This window comes from Epinephelus lanceolatus, chromosome 13 (genome assembly GCF_041903045.1).
Source record: "Epinephelus lanceolatus isolate andai-2023 chromosome 13, ASM4190304v1, whole genome shotgun sequence".
Taxonomy (NCBI): domain Eukaryota; kingdom Metazoa; phylum Chordata; class Actinopteri; order Perciformes; family Serranidae; genus Epinephelus; species Epinephelus lanceolatus.
The window spans coordinates 6,460,914-6,482,397 of NC_135746.1; the positions used below are offsets into that span (position 1 = coordinate 6,460,914).

At 44.4% G+C, this 21,484-nt stretch overlaps 1 long non-coding RNA gene across 2 annotated transcripts in view; it reads left to right on the plus strand.

The window, feature by feature from the left end:
• Nucleotides 1-21,484, plus strand: part of LOC117271213 (uncharacterized) — a 108,129-nt gene that overhangs the window by 86,306 nt on the left and 339 nt on the right. The window lies entirely within an intron of this gene.

The window sequence follows — 21,484 nt, forward strand, 5'->3', positions numbered from 1 at the left end:
CTAACATTTTAGTCTCGTCTCATCATAGTTTTCGTAACAAAATTAGCACCAATATTAACTCTGTTCTGTCAACATCCAGAACTCCAGCCCAGCGCTCCTTACAGTTCAGTCTTGAATCACACAGTTCTTTTCCCTGATACTATCTTGTCTTATTTCTAATGTGGAGACTTCCCTTTCTTACTCCAGCTATCATCTATGTGTGTTTTATCATTTTCTCATTTATCTTCTGCTCTTTTTTCCCTCCAGCTGTTTTCTGTGTATGTAATCTTTTCCCTTTTTCACGAGACTTGCCCTTTTTGTCTCTGTAGGAGATAAGGGTGAGAACAGGGAAACACACACACACATGCACGATGAAGGGAGGAGTTAGTATCACATTAATGAAGAGACTTATTATCAAATTTATGAGGGCTGGAGCCACCAAGCCCCATCACTCTGCTGCTACAAGACAGGTAGTGAAAGAAAGCCTGCCGGGAGAGATTTAGAGAGGCAGAAGAAGGATGAAGGGAGGACGAGAAGGAGATGAAGGCAGAGAGGGACCTCTGTGATAAAGAAGTTATTAATGGTTTCATCTCTTTTTCTTCTGCTCTGTTTTTCTCTCGCTTGCACCCACACACACACACACACAGTCAGCTGCCCTTTCCTCAGTGTGTTTTCTTAAGACACTGATACTCCCCACTTCAAAGAGCAGAAATGAACTTTTGCCATGTAAATACGGCCGCTTGTATTCACACACACACACACACACACACACACACACGTTCACTCTTCCTCTGCGGTTTTCTCTCTGTGGTCTTTCATCCTGCCTCTCTGTCTCTTTGACAGCCTCAGAGAAGCAGAGGAACTGACTCTAAAATAACCATCCTCATAGTTATCATATTCACACACACACATAAACACACCCACACACAAATGCAAATACTACAGACACATAAGCGCCCATTGACTCACATAGAAACACTTTTGTTGTACCCGTAGCGGAGGCCAAGAAAACAACTTAAGAAATCACTCCAATCTCTTTGGCTTCTGAGGAAGGGCGTTTGTCGTCAGGAGCGTCCAGCCCACAACCGCCGCTGGCTGGGGGGAAGGAAGAAGCTTCTGCATATGGATGATAGTGAAAGTGCTCCACAAGATCTGCTTAGCGGGCTCATACATATAACATCACAGCTGAAGGCTTGAATGGATGTCAAAACTTGAAGTCCTGGACGGGCTTTGTGCCTGCTCGGTCTGATGCCAGTGAAACCACAGCGGCTGCTGGAGAGTTTTTCACTATTTAAATAAACTCATTTTGCCAAGCAAAAACATGTTGCCAAAGAGATTGCAAGACTTTGGGTAACATTATAAAGCAATCAAAATCATAAAGCTGCTTTTTTTAGTGCTGAAACCTGCTATCTGCTCGAGCAAGGCAGAGTTTGGGTCATTTCTTGCACCAAAGTATTGTAGGGATCATAACCTGAAGACTCGTAATGCCTGTGAGATCTCGGGGCCTAGGGATCAGGGACTAATAAGTCAGATTTTATTTGCACCTAAAATAACAGGACAATTCGCCACTTTGTTAGCATGCAGGTGACAATAACATTAGCCACAGCAGCTAGGAAATGGAATACTTTGCAAGATGACTGCGCTGTTACTTACAGTTTTGCCAAGCTTGTTGTAGATTTGTGGCTTACCAGTTTCCTTGGGTATATCTGCAACTCAGTTTTAAAGTTATTCTAGAACTTGACTTTTTCAGCACCTTGCTAACATATCTGTAACGGCCGGGCTCCACCGGGCACGTCAGCGGTGCAACACGTCTGCAGCGCGAGTCCCGTAGCAGCTCGCCCCCCTGTTAATCAATTACAGCGGCTCCACCGGCAACGGGAGCGGCGCGACAACCCCCGTCTGTCGCGCGACAACTCTGTATTTTATACGGCTCTTCTATTTTTGTCACGCTACGCTCCCCTACGCGACCCTCCAGCAGATAAAAACTACATGAAATAGTGTGCTAAATGAGCACAATGTGTTCGCACCATTATCAGAGGTGTCATGATTTTTTTCATGCATTTACCATGTTTATCCGTGACATTGTGTAAATGTCTGTGGCGGACATTTGAAAGCGAGTAGATGACAAACAGTAGCCAACAGTAAACTTGTAGATTACTCAAATATATGTAATAACTTAGGTGGAAAATGCTTTAACTTACTCATTTCATGCTGGACTGCTGGTGACAGACGTTAGATGAAAACGAGTCAGAGCCGCAAAACTATGACTGTGCTTAAATGTCCTTGTCTGAGAATAACTAAGAATAATATATACTGTATATAAACAGAGCATTTGAATACCGATTTGGACATGTAGGGATTTGAATTATCATGACAACAATTGAAGCTTAGAAGCATGTGGGTCAGCCCTAGTTTTACAAAATAACTCCGTCCACATGAGAAAGCAAAAACATTTCCAAACTCTCGCCGGCATTAGCTAAATTGTCTTCCCTTGAGGGTTGAGTACCTGTTACTGATACCAGTTAAGGTACCTGCAGTTCACTGGTACCCAACTGTACCTTTTGCCATACTTTACTTCTTTTAACAAAAATGTAACTTTGAAGGAGCTTCAGGGGTGATGTAGTAGACTAAAACGCCCCTCTGATCCTTTGCTCTTTTCTAATCACAGAGAGCTAATCTTCTTTCTCTGTCTGTCTGCCTTTGTGTATGTATGTTTATGTGCTCGTCTAGCGGTGATATAAGGCTATTACTAATCAAATCAAGAAAATAAAATAGACCAGAAACTACCCAAAACTATCACGGCAGATCAGGGCTGCAGCTGTAGTTTTGACTCACTGGGAAGCTGAGCTAAGGAGCTCTGTGGCACCTCCACCACTTGTTGAAACCTGGTGTTCTCAGGTACCAACATTTGGCACAGATGGATTTAACGTGAGGTGGTGGTACAGATGAAAGTTGGTTGGTACCCTTAAAGGTTCAGAGTTCGGTACCAAACCCTACTCCCCTCATCGTAAAGTTGGTAATATACAGCCTACCTTTTCAGCAGTGACTGGATATCTCATCAACCTTAATTCCCCTTTGATATAAGGATGAAGGAGCTCACTCAGCGATACGAGTGCTTCTCTGTGAATGCAAAATCTTTTCCCTCCACTCCACTAACTGACGATCCCACTTTCAGAATTGTCCCACCATCTGCTGGTTGGACTGGGCCTGATTCAAAACTGCCTCCGTTTGTCCTTGAATTGGTGCAGCAATTCAAAGTTTTAATGTAAAGTCATCATTAGACCAGACAGTGCTGACAAAACAGAAACAAACCAGTAGTCTACCTTTGTTGTTATTGTTTCTGGCGCATGCTCATTATACAACGCAGCAATGGGAAAGCTCAAATTGAAGAGATGATGCCATCATTTCCCAGACACTCTGTTTTACATGTCCACATGGACACACAGCAACCGGAGTTTTGATAAATCTGCACCTAAAGCCTCCTACAGACTGTGAGATTTAAGCAGCGTTATAAGTTGGTGCAGCTACACTGTGCGACACAGATCTGATAAACTTTGGTACAACATCAAGTTTGATGTATGCAGACTGTACGATGACAGCTCAGGCTACAACGTAAGATGCAAAAGCTTCTCATACTGAGTGCACAAGGATGCTGCATGGGTTATCACTTCTACAACTGTGAAGCACAACATAGAGGCTCACAAAACTAAATATCCTACAGATTTTGAGCACTATATACTGCAGTGTGTGTGTGTGTGTGTGTGTTTGCTAGCTGCTAGGTGTCTCACCTGGCAGCTGTAACTCCGCACCTACCCAGACCCAAATCTAGAAAGATTTAGGATCTGGCTATGAGTAATGCAAATGGCCCAACTCGAGGGGTGACACCAGCGTGGATTTGAAAATATCACTGCATGCAATTGGATAACACTACGACCAATCAGAACAATACTTAGTGCTTAGCTACCAGCGGAGCTAACTGGTAGATTAGACTCTTGCTGTATCCGGTCGGCAAAACAGCAAAAACGTCCTTCTTGCAAAGGAAAGATTCGAGCGCCGTCTTCTGTTCCTCTTTTAGAGAAAAAGCCAAGTCTAACTTGTTCATTGTAGCAGCCAAAGCCGTTTCAAACAACTGGTGTTCATCCGTAGCCATCTTGGAATGTTTACTGACTGATTCCGGACTTCGTCGTCGCAGCGCTGTCGTCATCTGTTTAGCTCGTCTCTGGCCCGCCTATATCTGATACACCAATGTGATTGGTGCAGCTCGGCTCCAACGGCATGGGTAATGAGCATCATTACTGATTGCCAGAGTGACTCGCTGAGCAAATTCAAATTGTGCTCTCGCGAGAACTCTGGATTTCCAGGGTAGTTTGATTTGGCCAGAGGAGGTGAATTTCCGTTTCCGACTTCCGTTTATATATAAGTAAATATGCTGAACCACTGTGATGGATTCAGAGTGATTGGTCAATATCACGCGGACTACAAACAGCCTACAACCGGAAACCTCTTCCGCTCTTCTTCCGGAGGCAAGATCTCCGGGGTTTGCCTACAGACTCTACAGTCTGTATATAGAGACCACCATTTTAGTGACCTAAAACTCTGCATGTGGACGAGAGGCCAAAACATAGAAGAAAATATCTGTTTTCAAAGATATAAGCAAACATGTAGGGCCTCAGACTTTGTGTGCATGCTCACACAAGTAAATATATAGTTTCCTGATTTACACAAGGGGCTCTAGTTTCCCGGCGCAGAGCAGGGTGACACAGGGTGGCGAACCCCGCACAGAGCTAGTTTCGAGCAGCACAACCTGAGGCGCGCTTAGTTTGGTAGTTTGGCAGACCGAGGTGTGCTAAGATGGGTGTGGCGGTGCAGCAGGGGGAGGTGTTGACAGATCCAGCTTGGTGCAGTGACAGTTTCGTGCCAAAAGGCTTCGCCGAAGGTGCGCTAAAAGCTCACCAACTGAAACCAGGTCTACTGTCAGCGCAGGGGGAGCACAGCTGGTGTAAGCCGAAGTTTGGCTGACCGGCGGACAGTGCGCACACGTCACCAAAACCTCACAGGCAGGTTTCCAGAATATCAGGCACATTAACGATGCAATAAATACCCAAAAAAACACTATTCAATGCAACTATCTGCAATCAGCACATAAATGTATCTCTATATCGACTGTCCCGTCACATCTGATGTCACATCAAAGGGGATTGGCACCGTTTGTTATGTTTGGCACGTGTAATGGAAACCCAACCTGATTTGATTAAACAGCTGCAAACTAATGAGTTCACATCCCTCTCAGCCAACCACAAACAGCCACAGCATCAGATAGGGAGTATATATTCAGCATCTGTCATCTTAGAAAAGTCAAAAGAAAAGAAACAGAGTGAGACTGCCAGAGAGAAAGAGAGAGCACGTGCGCACGAGAGAAACGCAACATTGATTTACAATTGTGGTGACCTCCTCCCAGGCTACCTTTGCATCATCAGCCCGTGGAGGTCTGCTTGCAGTTCCGTATATTTGGACACTGTGAGCTTGGACCTCCCGGACCAAAACATCAGTTTCCTCCTGGGAGAAGTTTGGCCGTCTGACGCTGCTGCTCTCTTCTGCCATGGCGAATTGAGTAAACTCTCATTACGCCTTCGCGGGGTGCATTTAAGAGCGAGGAGAGGGGCTCATTTGATTGGTGTGTTGTGAGTAAAACCCACTCCACGCCTTCTCTCCTCCCTCTTTCCGACTTGCGCCGGTAGGAGGGACGGAGGTGGGAAAGAGGAGTAGCTGTGCCAGGGCGCACGGTGTGCCAAACTTACAAAATCCGCCTGGCCACACCCAGTTGGCGAAGAGCAGGTGCGCTGCGCCTCCACCACGCCCGGTCTGCGAAACTAGAGCCCAAGATCTTGAGAGAGGTTTTGCAGCAGCTGTAGTGTTGGAGGAAATGGCAGTGGCTGTGACATTTTATGTGTGTGTGTGTAAACCGTAAATACCAGCTCTTAAATGTGTGACTATCTGTTGTATCTGTGTGTCAAACAACACTTACGCATGTACGAAGTGACAAATGATGCTGTTGGCTGCTATCAGAGCAGATCTGAACCCGGAGGCTGTGACAGAGACATATGACAGAGACCCTGTTCATCTTTTCTCACCCTCTCCAGCACTTAGAGCCCCGATAAGGGCATGCAGGCCAACCGCTTAGAGACGTGAGATACGACAAGCACACATTTAACTTTAACACTCACACTGTGGAAGGTTGATTAGAGGTGCTTCATCAGGTGTGACCGTGGCAAATGTTGCTAACACCAGCACATTAGGGATGTAAAGGCTATTTGTGTGTGTGGAGGTGCGGTTAGATGCACTCTAAGAAATATGATTGTAATAAGAGTAGCTCACAGTAGGCAAACAAGGGCACTTTCACATCTGGCATGCTAGGTTAATTTTAACACGGAAGCCGTCAAAATTATAGCACTGCGTCAAATGTTAAAAGTTGGCTAGTGTCGCTACATGCTAACACAGGAAATGTGATGTGTTCAGACATTTTTAGGTGTGGATTTTTTCAGCTGAAAGATGTCATTAATAATTTTTAAGTCTCTCTAACTATGAGCCGTATAATGAAGCTAAAAGAAGATAATACAAGAAAAATATTAGTGCTTCCTCTGCTAAGGTTTAATTATTATTTCAGTGTTTTAAATACCACCACAGACAGTGTGAGGTCACCCCGGTCTATGTTTTAAACCAAATGGGAAATCGGCATGTTTCCGTTTTACCTTTCTGTGTGTGTATGTGTGTATGTGTTTGACTTCTCGTGCATGGCCCACGTCCTGGTCCAGTCATGTGGGTGTTATCTGATGAACAGCTGATGGTGCTTATAGGAGAATTTCCCCCTTTAAGAGCCTTTCCTGCACACTGTAAATCTCACTAATAAGGCCCGGGCGCCCGGCAGCCCCCTCCATTTCACCGTCGGGTGATAAATAACCGCGGCCTCACCAACCGGACAGCGACCGGACAGACCCAACTGACTACAAAGAAAAGAGAGCAGTCCCAGAAGTTAGGGCTAATAACCACCGTGGTTAGCATGGACTCAGGATACACTCGGTGATATGAGACGGAGGAGGAAGATAAATGTGTGTATTTGTCTGTGTAATTGCGTGTAATTAAAAGGTCAGAGATAGGATAAATGTTGGAATAAGGAGGGTGTCTGCCTCCGACCAAGTTTGTGTGTCTTAATGAAAATCTGGTTCTTTTCTGTGTGTTTCCACGGTAACGACTGATTGTACATGGAGACAGCCGTCTGATGGAATGTCCCCACCCCCGCAAGCTCATTAATTACACACACAATCACACACACACACACACACAAGTGCATACTTATCACTTATCTTTGAAGGTTAAAGTGATACACACAAGTCTTGTAGGATGGGGAGGAGCAGAGAGGGGTGATAGGGAGGTGGAGAGATAGGAGGGGAGGGGGGGGAGTCTGGGAGCGATGGAGTGAGGGAGCTGTTGAGTTGCTGCTATGAATGACTCTCAGGGTGAGAGGAAGTGGCAGGAGGTCAGCATCATAACCTACAGTCCCAGACTCCACTGACATCTTTCAGTGTGATGATAAATAAAATGATAAATTCAGTCACGCTGGGCGAGCACTGTAAGATTTTAGCCTGCTTTAGAAATGTTGTTAACTTCCAGCTCTCACTGTACGAGTAAATCGTCTGCGATGTAAAGCCAAAGCTCTTGATCTATGATCCGATCGTCAAACCACGACCTGAGTGCTCACACTGTATGTGTTTGTTGGCCCTCTGGACTGTTCTGGCAATAAGGATTTCTTTGAAAGATCCAGGGGTCGGGGCAGGTAGAAGTTTACATGTTAGCAGAGGTATGTTCACAACAATGTGGAGACAGACGTCCCAAAAAGAGCTCAAAAGTCCATTTCTGCAAAAACTGGTCAGTCCAAGTTTTGACTTTCTCAAGGCTTGGCATACTTGCAGTACTCAATGTCCGTGGAGAGCCGCAGTCACGCAGATGCGCACATGGTTCTATTAACCATACAACTGACGGTCCCTTCATCCCCCGGCAGAAACAGGAGGGCTTGACATGAGCTTACCGTCTTCCTACTGCCAACATTGGATGAAGGTGGAACTAAAGCCCAGTTCAGACCAAAGACTTGCAACATGACGAAACCGTTTTAGAACATTGTAGTGGTGTGAACTGGTCAGTTTGAGCTTGAATCGCACCTGCAAGTCAGCTGGTCAAATAGCCAGTGGCTGATTTAGGAAAGTAAAGCACGTCACCTGTTTCTACAGCGGATCAGCTTGTCTTAAAGGGAAATTTCGGTTTATTTCAACCTGTCTCCTATCGTCCTAAATTTGTTTGTTTCAAGACATAGTTCGCGAGATATATTTTGGCCGCGCTTTGGAAAGCAGAGCTAAATGATAAACAAACATGGCAGCACACCGGTAAGGTAGGACAACACGTTTACATGTCGTTTTCTATATGTTCTCTGACATTTATCCTAACGATATGAGGCGGTCTTTGTGGAAAAAAAGCTTGTTTAGTGTACTAACTTTGCACTTGAAGGTTGCCCGTTCACTTACGTTTTAACAGGTCTGACGCTACTATGCACCCTGGCTGTATCTAGGCTAACGGCTAACATGCTAACTATTACTTTTATGTCACTAGTCACTTGAAACAAATTTAGGACGATAGGAGACAGGTTGAAATAAACCGAAATTTCCCTTTAAAGTCCGCTGGTCAAGTCAAAATGACCACAGGCAGCGTGTTTGCTTGCTGAAGCAGGAGCTCCATCCCCTGCCAAGCCCTCTGTTTCCATCCTCACTTGTGCCAGTGTTAGATAGTGGGTCTCTGCTGCTGCTCCCTGCGTGTGCTTATGCCCCCACATCATTAAATCATTGACTGATTAATTGCCGCTGGTTATTACAGAGAGTTGTTGCATAGAGATGATACACAGTCTCATCTAGTTGCATTGGTGTGAACCCACAGTTGTATAGAATGGTGCAGAATGGTGCATTACAAGTAGTTGCCTGTTTCAACATGTCTCGTTGTGAGTCTTTGGTCTGAACTGGGCATAAGAAGATGCTGCTGGGTCCAGAGTGAATATCTGTCGAACATCCAATTTAAAACTAACTTCATGGTGGTGAGGTGGCAGCAGAGTGTGTAGCAAGAGACTGGAGCATACACAGTCAGCGCTTTTGCTATGCCTACAGTCTGCATGGTTGCAAAAAATGAGTTGCATGTGGGCATCTGCACAGGGGTCTGTGCGGACCCTTCTGGACATGGGTGGATGATGACATTTCTTTCTCACCTGCCCTGTTTGGTTTGGATGAATTGAACTCAAGTTGGTTTGCCCCCTAAACATTATTGGTCCTTGCTATACTGCACAGCAGTTCAGTCAGACTCTAATATGAGTTGTGCCTCTCAAAAATCAGGTCAGAATTGTTCAGTGTATGCCCAGCAAATATTCACCAGACCAAACTCTCCTGCTGCCAGCTAACACTGCACACAACACAGAAACATGCGTGTGTGTGTTTGGCTGTGGTGTGTTGAAGATCTAAATAAATGCTGAGGTCAACTTGGAGAGGAAGTTTTTTGGGAGGGTGAGCCCACGGTCCATCTCCTGCTTCCTGGAGTGGTCAGTAACCATGCAGAGTCGCCGTGGCCCATAAAGAATGCATTAGTCCTTCCCCTGTGTCCCCACATGCCATGGAGGAAAGGTTTTATTCAATTATGTATGATTCCTGTGTTTTTGTTATCATGCGTCATAAAGCTGGCTGTAAATGGTGAAACATCATGTGGAATGTGATACATGTTTGAGATGGATGATGTGAAGCAAACAAAGCATCACATACAGTTGAACCTTGTATGGAGAAGTAAAACTTTTTTTTTTTCTTAAGGTAAAAAAAACGTGCTCAACACCCGTCCATCATTAGATATTTATTTTATTAGCCTTTACAGAGGCTCAGTCGCAGATAGCAGGAGTGATCCAGTAAATATGACCTCTGCTGGTCAGGTCTCTTGATTGCTCTTGATTGTTGCACCATCTCAATGTTTGAAAGTAACTCATGATCACAGTTGATGGGAGTATTCCACGATGCTTCATTCATACTACATTATTAAAGCATATTAGTATGTGACACATCAAAAGCTTTGACTGGCAGCCAGTGTGAGGGATGATAACATTTAAAAGGAGAAAGCCGTGAGTGGGACAGTGGATTATATTTTCTCATTTATGTGATAAGAGTGATAACGCAAATTATAGAAGCTATTGTGCACAAGTATAAATACAGGTGTTCCTTGAGATTTTGGCTTGCCCTTTGGTGTGTCTTGGGCCCAAAAAGTTTGAAAGCCACTGCAGTAGGGCATCCTTCTATTTTTGGCATACTGCATTTAAAGGTGCTTCACTCAAATTCAAAATACTGCCGTGAGTCATGTCCGCCCCCCCTCCCCTACAGATTCAAGGTTGCTGGACAGCGGCACGCTGAAGACTGATTTGTTTGCCCATGGGCGGCTGCCGTGGCAGGGCCGTGCCGCCGCGTCCTTGATCTTCGGTTTTCCAGTGGACCATTCAAGCAAGTCCGGCTTCTCTGCTGCTAACGCTGCTGCCGGGATACAGCGGAGGAGGAGCCGGCTGCTAATGCTACGTACCGGGACACTGCTAATGCTGCTTGCTGTGCTGCTAACGTTTGTTTCTCTAATAAAATCAGTGGGGTCGATGACCCACCTGCACATGGGCTACAATGTGTGATCGAAAATGAATAACATTTGAAAGTATTCGAAATGTCCATCCCCGTCTAGCTATGATGCTAGTTAGCCAACTTTGGCTAAAGCTTACCTGTCGAGGAGAAGAGTAGCCACTTCGACATCCGATTTCAAATTCTTCTCCGCTTTCAACCGTCTCCACCATTCAAAAGCATCTCCTATATAGACCCTCGCTTTGCCTTGAGTTTTGTCTTGGCGTTTTTGGGAATCATAACGAGGTCGTTTGGGTTTTGGGATTTAGTTGTACCGTCAGCCATTGTAGCTCAGTCGTAACTGTAACTAATGCTGAGACTCTACTGACTGCGTGACTGGTAGATGGCGGTGGGTGGCGCAACAGGCCAAAACACAAATTCAAAACATAAACATGATTTGCAGATCGCAAATTTTTTTTTTTAAATGCGAATATTCTGGCTGTACTATTGTTGTCGGTGAGATCAGTTTGTTATATGAACATTATTCCTTAGTCTCTGTGACATATTAGTTGTTGTATGTTGTAACTAAGACATCCACTGGAAAAAATATTTTTTTCACAGACCATTTATTGAGTTACTGAGTTATTACAGACACTGCTAACAGCGATAACCATGTTATTAATTACAAAACGTGCACACAGAAATAGTAATGTTTGTTCAATCATTGTGTTTATAGACTTTATAAACATCAGATTAGTCTAAATGGTGATATAGTGATGTGAAAAATGTGATATATATATATATATATTTGTGTATATATATATATATATATATGTATATATATATATATATATACAGTACAGGCCCAAAGTTTGGACACACCTTCTCATTCAATGCGTTTTCTTTATTTTCATGACTATTTACATTGTAGATTCTCACTGAAGGCATCAAAACTATGAATGAACACATGTGGAGTTATGTACTTAACAAAAAAAGGTGAAATAACTGAAAACATGTTTTATATTCTAGTTTCTTCAAAATAGCCACCCTTTGCTCTGATTACTGCTTTGCACACTCTTGGCATTCTCTCCATGAGCTTCAAGAGGTAGTCACCTGAAATGGTTTCCACTTCACAGGTGTGCCTTATCAGGGTTAATTAGTGGAATTTCTTGCTTTATCAATGGGGTTGGGACCATCAGTTGTGTTGTGCAGAAGTCAGGTTAATACACAGCCGACAGCCCTATTGGACAACTGTTAAAATTCATATTATGGCAAGAACCAATCAGCTAACTAAAGAAAAACGAGTGGCCATCATTACTTTAAGAAATGAAGGTCAGTCAGTCCGGAAAATTGCAAAAACTTTAAATGTGTCCCCAAGTGGAGTCGCAAAAACCATCAAGCGCTACAACGAAACTGGCACACATGAGGACCGACCCAGGAAAGGAAGACCAAGAGTCACCTCTGCTTCTGAGGATAAGTTCATCCGAGTCACCAGCCTCAGAAATGGCAAGTTAACAGCAGCTCAGATCAGAGACCAGATGAATGCCACACAGAGTTCTAGCAGCAGACCCATCTCTAGAACAACTGTTAAGAGGAGACTGCGCGAATCAGGCCTTCATGGTCAAATAGCTGCTAGGAAACCACTGCTAAGGAGAGGCAACAAGCAGAAGAGATTTGTTTGGGCCAAGAAACACAAGGAATGGACATTAGACCAGTGGAAATCTGTGCTTTGGTCTGATGAGTCCAAATTTGAGATCTTTGGTTCCAACCGCCGTGTCTTTGTGAGACGCAGAAAAGGTGAACGGATGGATTCCACATGCCTGGTTCCCACTGTGAAGCATGGAGGAGGAGGTGTGATGGTGTGGGGGTGTTTTGCTGGTGACACTGTTGGGCATTTATTCAAAATTGAAGGCATGCTGAACCAGCATGGCTACCACAGCATCCTGCAGCGACATGCCATCCCATCCGGTTTGCGTTTAGTTGGACGATCATTTATTTTTCAACAGGACAATGACCCCAAACACACCTCCAGGCTGTGTAAGGGCTATTTGACCAAGAAGGAGAGTGATGGAGTGCTGCGGCAGATGACCTGGCCTCCACAGTCACCGGACCTGAACCCAATCGAGATGGTTTGGGGTGAGCTGGACCGCAGAGTGAAGGCAAAGGGGCCAACAAGTGCTAAACACCTCTGGGAACTCCTTCAAGACTGTTGGAAAACCATTTCAGGTGACTACCTCTTGAAGCTCATGGAGAGAATGCCAAGAGTGTGCAAAGCAGTAATCAGAGCAAAGGGTGGCTATTTTGAAGAAACTAGAATATAAAACATGTTTTCAGTTATTTCACCTTTTTTTGTTAAGTACATAACTCCACATGTGTTCATTCATAGTTTTGATGCCTTCAGTGAGAATCTACAATGAAAATAGTCATGAAAATAAAGAAAACGCATTGAATGAGAAGGTGTGTCCAAACTTTTGGCCTGTACTGTATATATATATATAACTGCTGTTTTTTTTTTTTTTACCTGGAAGTATTTGTAAACAACAAGGCGATTCCCTCTATAGAGTAGGCTACAATGATACAATACATTTTGATTCCCTTGTATAGCCTATATTTCTACATATTTCTGAATCATGTTGAATATTATAACTGGTCAACATGATTCAAGTAGTGTTTTATTAGGCTACAGTAACTTTTTTACATACACATAAATTTTGTTTTTTTAGTCGGCTATTGAAAGAAAAAAACTACGTCACATCCGTATTGCAGTGAATCATGGGCAATTAAATCAGTGAATTATGCTGAACTCTGCACCCCAAGCGAACACTCTGGAAGTCTGCAGAAAGTCAGCTTTAGGCCCCTTGTGGACTGGATGAATTGTAGATTTGGACAGCCCTCAGCACTCCCAGACTTCCTGGAGAACGCGCCCGCACAGTCTGCAAGTGCGGTGAAGCTCAGACATTTGGATTCAGCCATAATGTTGCTTTAAGACATGTGGGGGTCCGTATTATATTGTCCACCATTTTTCACAGTGAATTACTGTTGGTAATGGTAATACCCCCCAAACAATGGATTGGCAAAAGAATAATGGCCCATATTTACCCAAGCTGCCTCTCATACAGCTACACTTCCTCCTCTGTCTGTCTCATAATCCTGCCTCTAAAGTAGACACAGGCCTGTGCGCACGGTGTGCACACACACGCACGCACACACACTGTGATGCATGTGTGAATGATAAGGTGTTAATTCTGGAGGTGTTGCCAACATGCTGTCACCCCTCCAACACACTCACAGAGCAACACACAGCTCTTGTTAGACCCTTCCACTCATTTCCTCTTTTTTTCTTCCCCTTGCTGTCTTTAAAATATGTAAGTGATTTGGCCTTTCCTGCCACAGCGTATGATGGCTTTATACAAAACAGGCTAGTCCGACACACACTCACACATACGTACACACACACCTTCCCGTATAACAAGTCTCAGTCTTTAAAGTGTGGGACTGCGAGCTCATGTGTTTAGATCAGCGTTCCAGATAGCACAGCGTCACCTCTACGCCTCACTGACTGCTGCTGCAACACACACATCACATCTGCCCCAACTAGTGTTTACTTGTGTTTTTCGAGCCCTAATATGCTCGATGGCGGCGCGCTGGTTACGGGGTATTAGTTTTCACTTGTGTCAATGTGTGTTTCCGGCTCTTTCAGATACAGATGTGGAGGATTTGGGGCTTTCTCCTTTCAACACCTCCTCTCTCTCACTGATGAACACAGATAACACCGCCCTCTGTCTCACTCCGTCTTTTTCCTCTTTCATCCGCCTCCTCCCGCTCCCTCTGTCTTTGCGATAATGCTATGTGGATGTTTACTTCGAGATAACTTTATTTTGACTGCTCATATGCCCCTGTGCCAGAGGTGCTGGTGGGTGTGTGTAGGGGAGGCTGCTGACAGACATGGACAACAGGGCAACAAGAGCACAAAGAGGGTTAAGGCAGGCATACTTGAGTGTGTGGTTGTTTATGGCGGTAATGGGCTGCTTGGACTGGACCTCGTTTGATCCCTCCACGCCACCTCAGTTAGCACCTCTGTATGCTAGTAAGTGTTGTGTACAAAGACATCTGCTCTCTGAACTTGATAATGAGACACCTTAGACCTTTGGTCCTTCAGCCGGCGCTGTTACGGACACAAATAGAAACATCCACATTTCCACACATGCTTGCATTTCAGGCACATTGTTTATGTTTATGATGTTAATCTTTTTAGAACTTTATTTTCAAGGAAAACTTTACAGGCAACACATATAGCCCAGCTATGCTGCCCACACAGCACATGCTCTGTGTGTGTTTGGGCGGATATGTATGTGCGCTGAAGCAACGCACGTTTATGTGCTAACTTGGCAAAGAAGCGTTTGCATTTTATTAGTTTCTGTCTTTGCATCTGTCGGATGTTTGCTACGTTATATTTAGCGTTTACATCCCTGCGTCTGAAATTAGTCCTGCCATGGTGGAGCTAATTCTAGGAAATATATGCTAAAATAAGGTCCACATAAAACACATTCTCTGGTTTCCGCTCGCCTGGCTCTCTCTGATCACACTGCTGTAACCTGCTAATCACAAGCAGCATGGCAGCGCGCTGGTCACGGCCCACTATGTTTAGTGTTTACAAGGCTGAAGCACGGCCCTGTTTAGACATGCTGCTCTCATATAGGCAGAGAGACAACAGATGCAAACACACACACACAGACATACACGCTTTTTGTAGCGTATGTATCCATCCATGCAGCCCACATGCACGCAACGCACACTAACCGCTCGTCTCTGTTGTTGTAATTGGATTTGAGGTAAGACAGTGCATGTCCTGAGACGGCAGCGTGAGGTTAACACAGACATCTGTGGCTGAGCGCTTACAGTTTGGAATAAATTGGAGCATAATTTTAGATATCTGACCATAGAAGTTAAAGTCTCCACAAGCTTGGATAATGTGTGTCGCCACAGAACAAAGAGCATAATTGGATCTTGACAAGTTGCTGTGTCATCGGGATTCCAGCAGTTTGTTCTGTTTGTTCGCTCTCCTGCACAGTTCATGTAAGGAGATGACAAAAGATGTTAAAGGTCACAACATGTGGAAGAAGAATAAGTCAAGGATCATAGCATTTTTATTAAATCAGAATCCACTATTCAATCAGCGTATCAAACCTAAATCTTTTGAAATCCATTATTGACCTAGTTTAAGCCTACTGTAGGCTACAGTGGTTCCCAACTGGTGCATCGTGGTCCAAAAGTGGGTCATGGATCCATTCTGAATGGACTGCAAGTGACTCATGAACAAATTAGGTTTGTAAAAAACACAAGTTAAGGGCTGTTTCCTGCTGTAGAGTGAGTGACTAATGGTCAGCTGCTTGACAGAGACCAAAAATGTACGATAATATTAAATATGTTTAAATATATCGCAATGTCAAGATAGGAAAAACACTGACTTAAAGGGAAATTTCGGTTTATTTCAACCTGTCTCCTATCGTCCTAAATTTGTTTCAAGTGACTAGTGACATAAAAATAATAGTTAGCATGTTAGCCGTTAGCCTAGATACAGCTGGGCGCATTTAGCATCAGACCTGTTAAAACATAAGTGAACCGGCAACCTTCAAGTGCAAAGTTAGTCCACTAAACAAGCTTTTTTTCCACAAAGACCGCCTCATATCGTTAGGATAAATGTCAGAGAACATATAGAAAACGACATGTAAACGTGTTGTCCTACCTTACCGGTGTGCTGCCATGTTTGTTAACCATCTAGCTCTGCTTTTCAAAGCGCGGCCAAAATATCGCGAGAACAAGCAGCGATCTCATAGCGTGCCCGAAATCTCGCGAGAACACGCAGCAACAGCTGGAAGGCAGAACCGGACAGTAGCCTGAAAAGTTCATTCATTTATTTTATGAAAGATTTATAGAATACTGGCTAACTTTTTGCCAGACTTCGACTTTGTGGAGGAGGAATTTGATTTTGCAGAGTTTGATGGCCACCCTTATTTATTTGAGCCAGAATACACTGACGAAGAGCTTCGTGAAATTGAAGAACAGAGGAGAGAGAGAGAGAGAGAGGCGCAACAGGTAGAGGACGAGAGAGGAGGAATGGCTGCTGCAAGGCTGCGTAGCTCTGGAGATTGGTGGTGTACCTGTGAATGCTGTGCCCCAGTGCCCACAGAAGAGGAATGCCTCTGTTGCAAGGAATGGGACCGGTTGCAGCCTTATTTTCAAGGTCTGGATGTGACCGAGGACGAGACACCTCCACCTGGAGTAGTATCCAGCTGGGCTCTATCTAGAGCTCGCGAGATATATTTCGGCCGCGCTTTGGAAAGCAGAGCTAGATGGTAAACAAACATTGCACCACACCGGTAAGGTAAGACAACACGTTAACATGTCGTTTTCTATATGTTCTCTGACATTTATCTTAACGATATGAGGCGGCCTTTGTGGAAAAAAAGCTTGTTTAGTGGACTAACTTTGCACTTGAAGGTTGCCCGTTCACTTACGTTTTAACAGGTCTGACGCTACTATGCGCCCCGGCTGTATCTAGGCTAACGGCTAACATGCTAACTATTATTTTTATGTCATTAGTCACTTGAAATAAATTTAGGACGATAGGAGACAGGTTGAAATAAACCGAAATTTCCCTTTAAGACAGTTCGGACTTGGTTTTATGACCACCATACACCAAACAATCACGATCATGGGAATGTACCACAACTCTTGCAAAACTCATGATTTTATTCCGACATTGGTTATTTGTCTGCAACAGTGAATAGTGTTAGGCCAACGTTAGGTTAATTTTATCATCGTAAAATCAACAGAAACAAAATAGTCTTTCCACAGTTCAAACAATCACCAACTCTAGTTTGGTTGAAATAAACCCTCAATTCACTCAGTTAGATGTAAAAAAATGTTGGCTCTATATACACTAAACTTACTGTTTATTTAAACGCAATCTGGTGTATTTGTCGATAGCGATCTCAGCACTGTTTCTAGTCAAACCAAAAGGATCTTACTCTTTAATGAAAAGGTCTGTCTCTGGAGGGATCCTTTCCATAATGATGTCAGACAGTTATAATAATCTGAGCCTGTCAGCAGCAAAACAAGCACTTTTGATGGACGTACATTGGTCTCGCTTTACACTGGACCAGTGTCAAAAAACTGTTGTTCCCATCAGTCACTTCGACATAAAAATATATAAGTATATGGTCCAGGTTAAAAAAATACCAGAGTTACCCTTTAAGAAAAGTTGGACCTGGATGCATTTAGAGATTTGTTCTTTTACAAATTTGTACTTATTGTGCCCGATGCAATACAAGCTTCCTCTCCTTCGTCCCTCCTCTGGCCACTCTTTGGGCCCCCGCTGCGTTGCAGAGCGTGACGCCTACTGCAGTCAAGGGAGTCGTAGCCATGCTCCTAAATTAAATACAACTCTCTGAGGGGAGAACGCTCATGGCCACACACACACACTGACAGCGTGCTAACATCTCTTCTACAGTCATCAGACAAATGCATGAACAGTACATGTACTGTCGACACACAGCCATGTGCAGATAGAGATGTATGGTCAGGCATGTACATGAAAACACACATATACAAACAGTTTGTATGAGTATGTGTGTGTGCCTCTACTGTTTGTGTTAGGATTTATCTGTTAGCGCTCAGAGGCCAGTGTGTGGGATCCAAACACACTGGAATTATGGTAGATGAGGTCAAAGGTCAAGGCCAGGAACACACTACAGTGTGTATTGTGTGTGTGTGTGTGTGTGTTTTAGGACAGATGAAACAGTCTGGTCAGGGAGGGCGTGCTGCACGGATCATCAGGCGTGTGATGGAAGGTGTTCACGAGGAATTTAGATTAGCACTGAGAGAAAATAAATGAGAGGAGAGGAAGGGGAGTGAAGGCCGACCTGGGAACATCAGTTCTGTTCCACAAACTACCGTCTAGGAACCCTTCAACAAGGTCTGGAACTGAGCGGTGGAGGGGTTGTGTTTGTTGATGTGATATTCTCTCTGGTCATGAGAGGTTAGGCCAAGAGAGGGGACTCTGGGTAGATTTGACTTTGTTCAGTCTTGTTTAGTCAGGTGGCTAATGTTAGCTAGCCTTGTAGTTTAAGCCCTTACTGTGCTGCTATTGATGTGTGTTTTTTACTTTTTTTAAAAGGCTTTTCTGCCTTTAATTGACAGGACAGTTGTAGTATGAAAGGGGTAAAGAGAGGGCGGACAACATGCAGCACTTGGGCTGGAACTGCTGCGGCAAGGACAAAGCCCCTCCACATGGGGCGCCCGCTCCATCAGACGAGCCAGTGGGCGCCCTGTTCTAGTTGTTTTGTTGTGCTTGCTGAACTGTTATGCACATCGGCCTTACAATTATTGATGTTTTCAGTTTTTTTATTCAGTCTTTTGTGTGTTTCTGCTGAGAAGGACTGATTCCAAAATATTGACAATTTACCTTTCAGCTATATCTCCTCTAGCTAAAGCCGATTTTCACCCTGATTTTGCGTCGTGGAGACTATTGTAATCTTTTGAGTGTTCATACATGGCGATGTGTTTTTCTGTCAGCAGGAGTCTCACCAACTGGGTTACGATCTGTGTGCACACCACAAGATTTCTCCACCGAGCCCTCGCTGACAGAGCCCAAGATAACACGGTGATGTCACCAAACTACGTTTTTTTTAACTTGGAGATGACACATCGTAAAGGCATGGATATTCTTCCCAGTGTTGAATCAGATCTGCCTCCAGGGCCTGGGTCCAAACACAACGCGCTCCCCGTGATCCTGTGGACGCCGCCATTGTTGTTGTTGCTTGCCGGCTTGTCAGTGTTGCCAGATCTTGGGAGAGAAACAAGCAACCAGGGCTATGGAAACAAGCCAAAAGAAGCGACTATCATGCATTTAAATAACTTACTAGATGGATATATATATACATATATAGGAAGGTGATGTTTAGAGAGCAAGCCCAAATAAGCAACTCCACTTTAGAAACAAGCCCAAAGTCGCGGCTAATAAGTGGACCTGGCAACCTTGCGGCTTGTCCTCCTCACATTTCCTCTGTCCTCCTGCGTAGCCTCACGTCACCAGGCTCTTCACGTAGGGGGAAGAGCCTGGTTTCCATTCACTCTGAATTTTGTCTGGATTCTGGTTCCGGTCTAGAGAGTGGATCCGGAATTCACCAAATTCACCAAAGTAAAAGTGTTCGCCAAAGTAAAACTTTAAATTCTGGCGTACCATCGATTTGGGGTGATGAGGGGTGTAAGAAAATCGATTAACCTAATGGCTTGGGCCTTTCTTGTAAATTATAATTAATAATTATAAGTTCCACCGCATTTTTATTAGCTTGGTGCTTTTATTTTGACGGAAAGGCGCATCCATCGAATTCCGGATCCTGCCTCTCTTGGCCTGGTTCCGGTTCCTTACCAAAACAGCCACTAAATGGCCCCAGACTACTCCTGCATGCTGACGTGGGACGTATCCCGCCTCTCATTGGCTGATGCTCCTTGTCAGTCGTGTCAGACTTCTCCAGTTTTTTAGGGGGCGACTTGCTCATAGGCTTGTTCACACATGAGGACTCGTCATGGCAGACGCTCTGCCGACTCACCTCCGACCCAAGGTGGCTCTCAAGATCCTCTGCAACGTCAAAATCGCAGGTAAAAACTGTGTAATGTGAACTAGGCTTTAGGGGGCTCCAGTTGATCGGCCATTGATCGTTATCGGCTGCTATTTGTTCTAAATAGTTTGATTGGTGGTCTCTCCAAAGGCCGATCTGAACAGATTATTGGGTGACTCGAGGCACACGAGGTAATTTCTGTACTTCACTGGTCCAGGTGTCTGAAAAAGATTGTCTCTTAGGGTTACAAGGCAACGTCAGTCCCAGAACAGCTGACGGTGTTGCACTTGTAAACATCCTAGCCCTTGAGGCTAACATTAGTTAGCATACTACTGTTGGCAGACATCGAAACTGTCTATACTGGTAGTGTGTGCATGTTCAAGGTAAGAGGAAAGAAAACCTGTGAAGTTTTTCTTTATGTGCGTGATGCAACCTGATTTCAGTTAGGATTGTAAACTCCTGTAGCCCGGCTTTAATCAAGAAAATAACTGGCAATTTAATTGACAATGAAAATAACTGTTGGTGGCAGCCCTGATCTCCAGCCGTGTTTTGGTGACCAAACTGAGCATTTTAAGCCAAAACATGATGTTTTCCTAAAGCCAAATATTATCTTGATGGTGTCCACTGTAAGTAAACAAAAAACATCTCGTTAAAGATGTGAAGACAATGGCTGCACTTTTTCTTCTTCCTCTGGAGCTGTACGGACAAAACAGACAAAGCTTCCCAGATCATATAAAAAGCAAAATGACTCTAAGTGGCGTCAACAACCTCTTTTCCCAGCTCTGCTGTCAGCACCCTCAGGATCCGGGTGACACATCAGTTCGCTGGAACCACAGACAGGCGCCAAGGACACCTCTAATCTGCTCCCGCATCTCTCCTTCTTTCTCTGCTTTGGTCTGTCCCACTCTCTCTGGATTGTCTCCACCCACACCCGCTTACACTTACACCTGCAGTGAGGCGAGACTATCCCGAGCCAGGATCTTTACAGAAGCAGGAGGCCTGATGACACAGCGGCTGGGAGAAAAAGCTTCATCTGTTTCATCTGTAACCACTTTCTGTGTGATGGTCACTGTTGGTTTCTGGTTGTGCTCTGTTTAGACACGTATGCGACATGTGTTTGTGTGTTTACAGTGGAGCCTGTGTGTTTGGTGCCAGCTGAGTCAGAATGAGGGCGTACCAAACTGTGCTGCTCTGCTGACAACAACTTACCTCTAT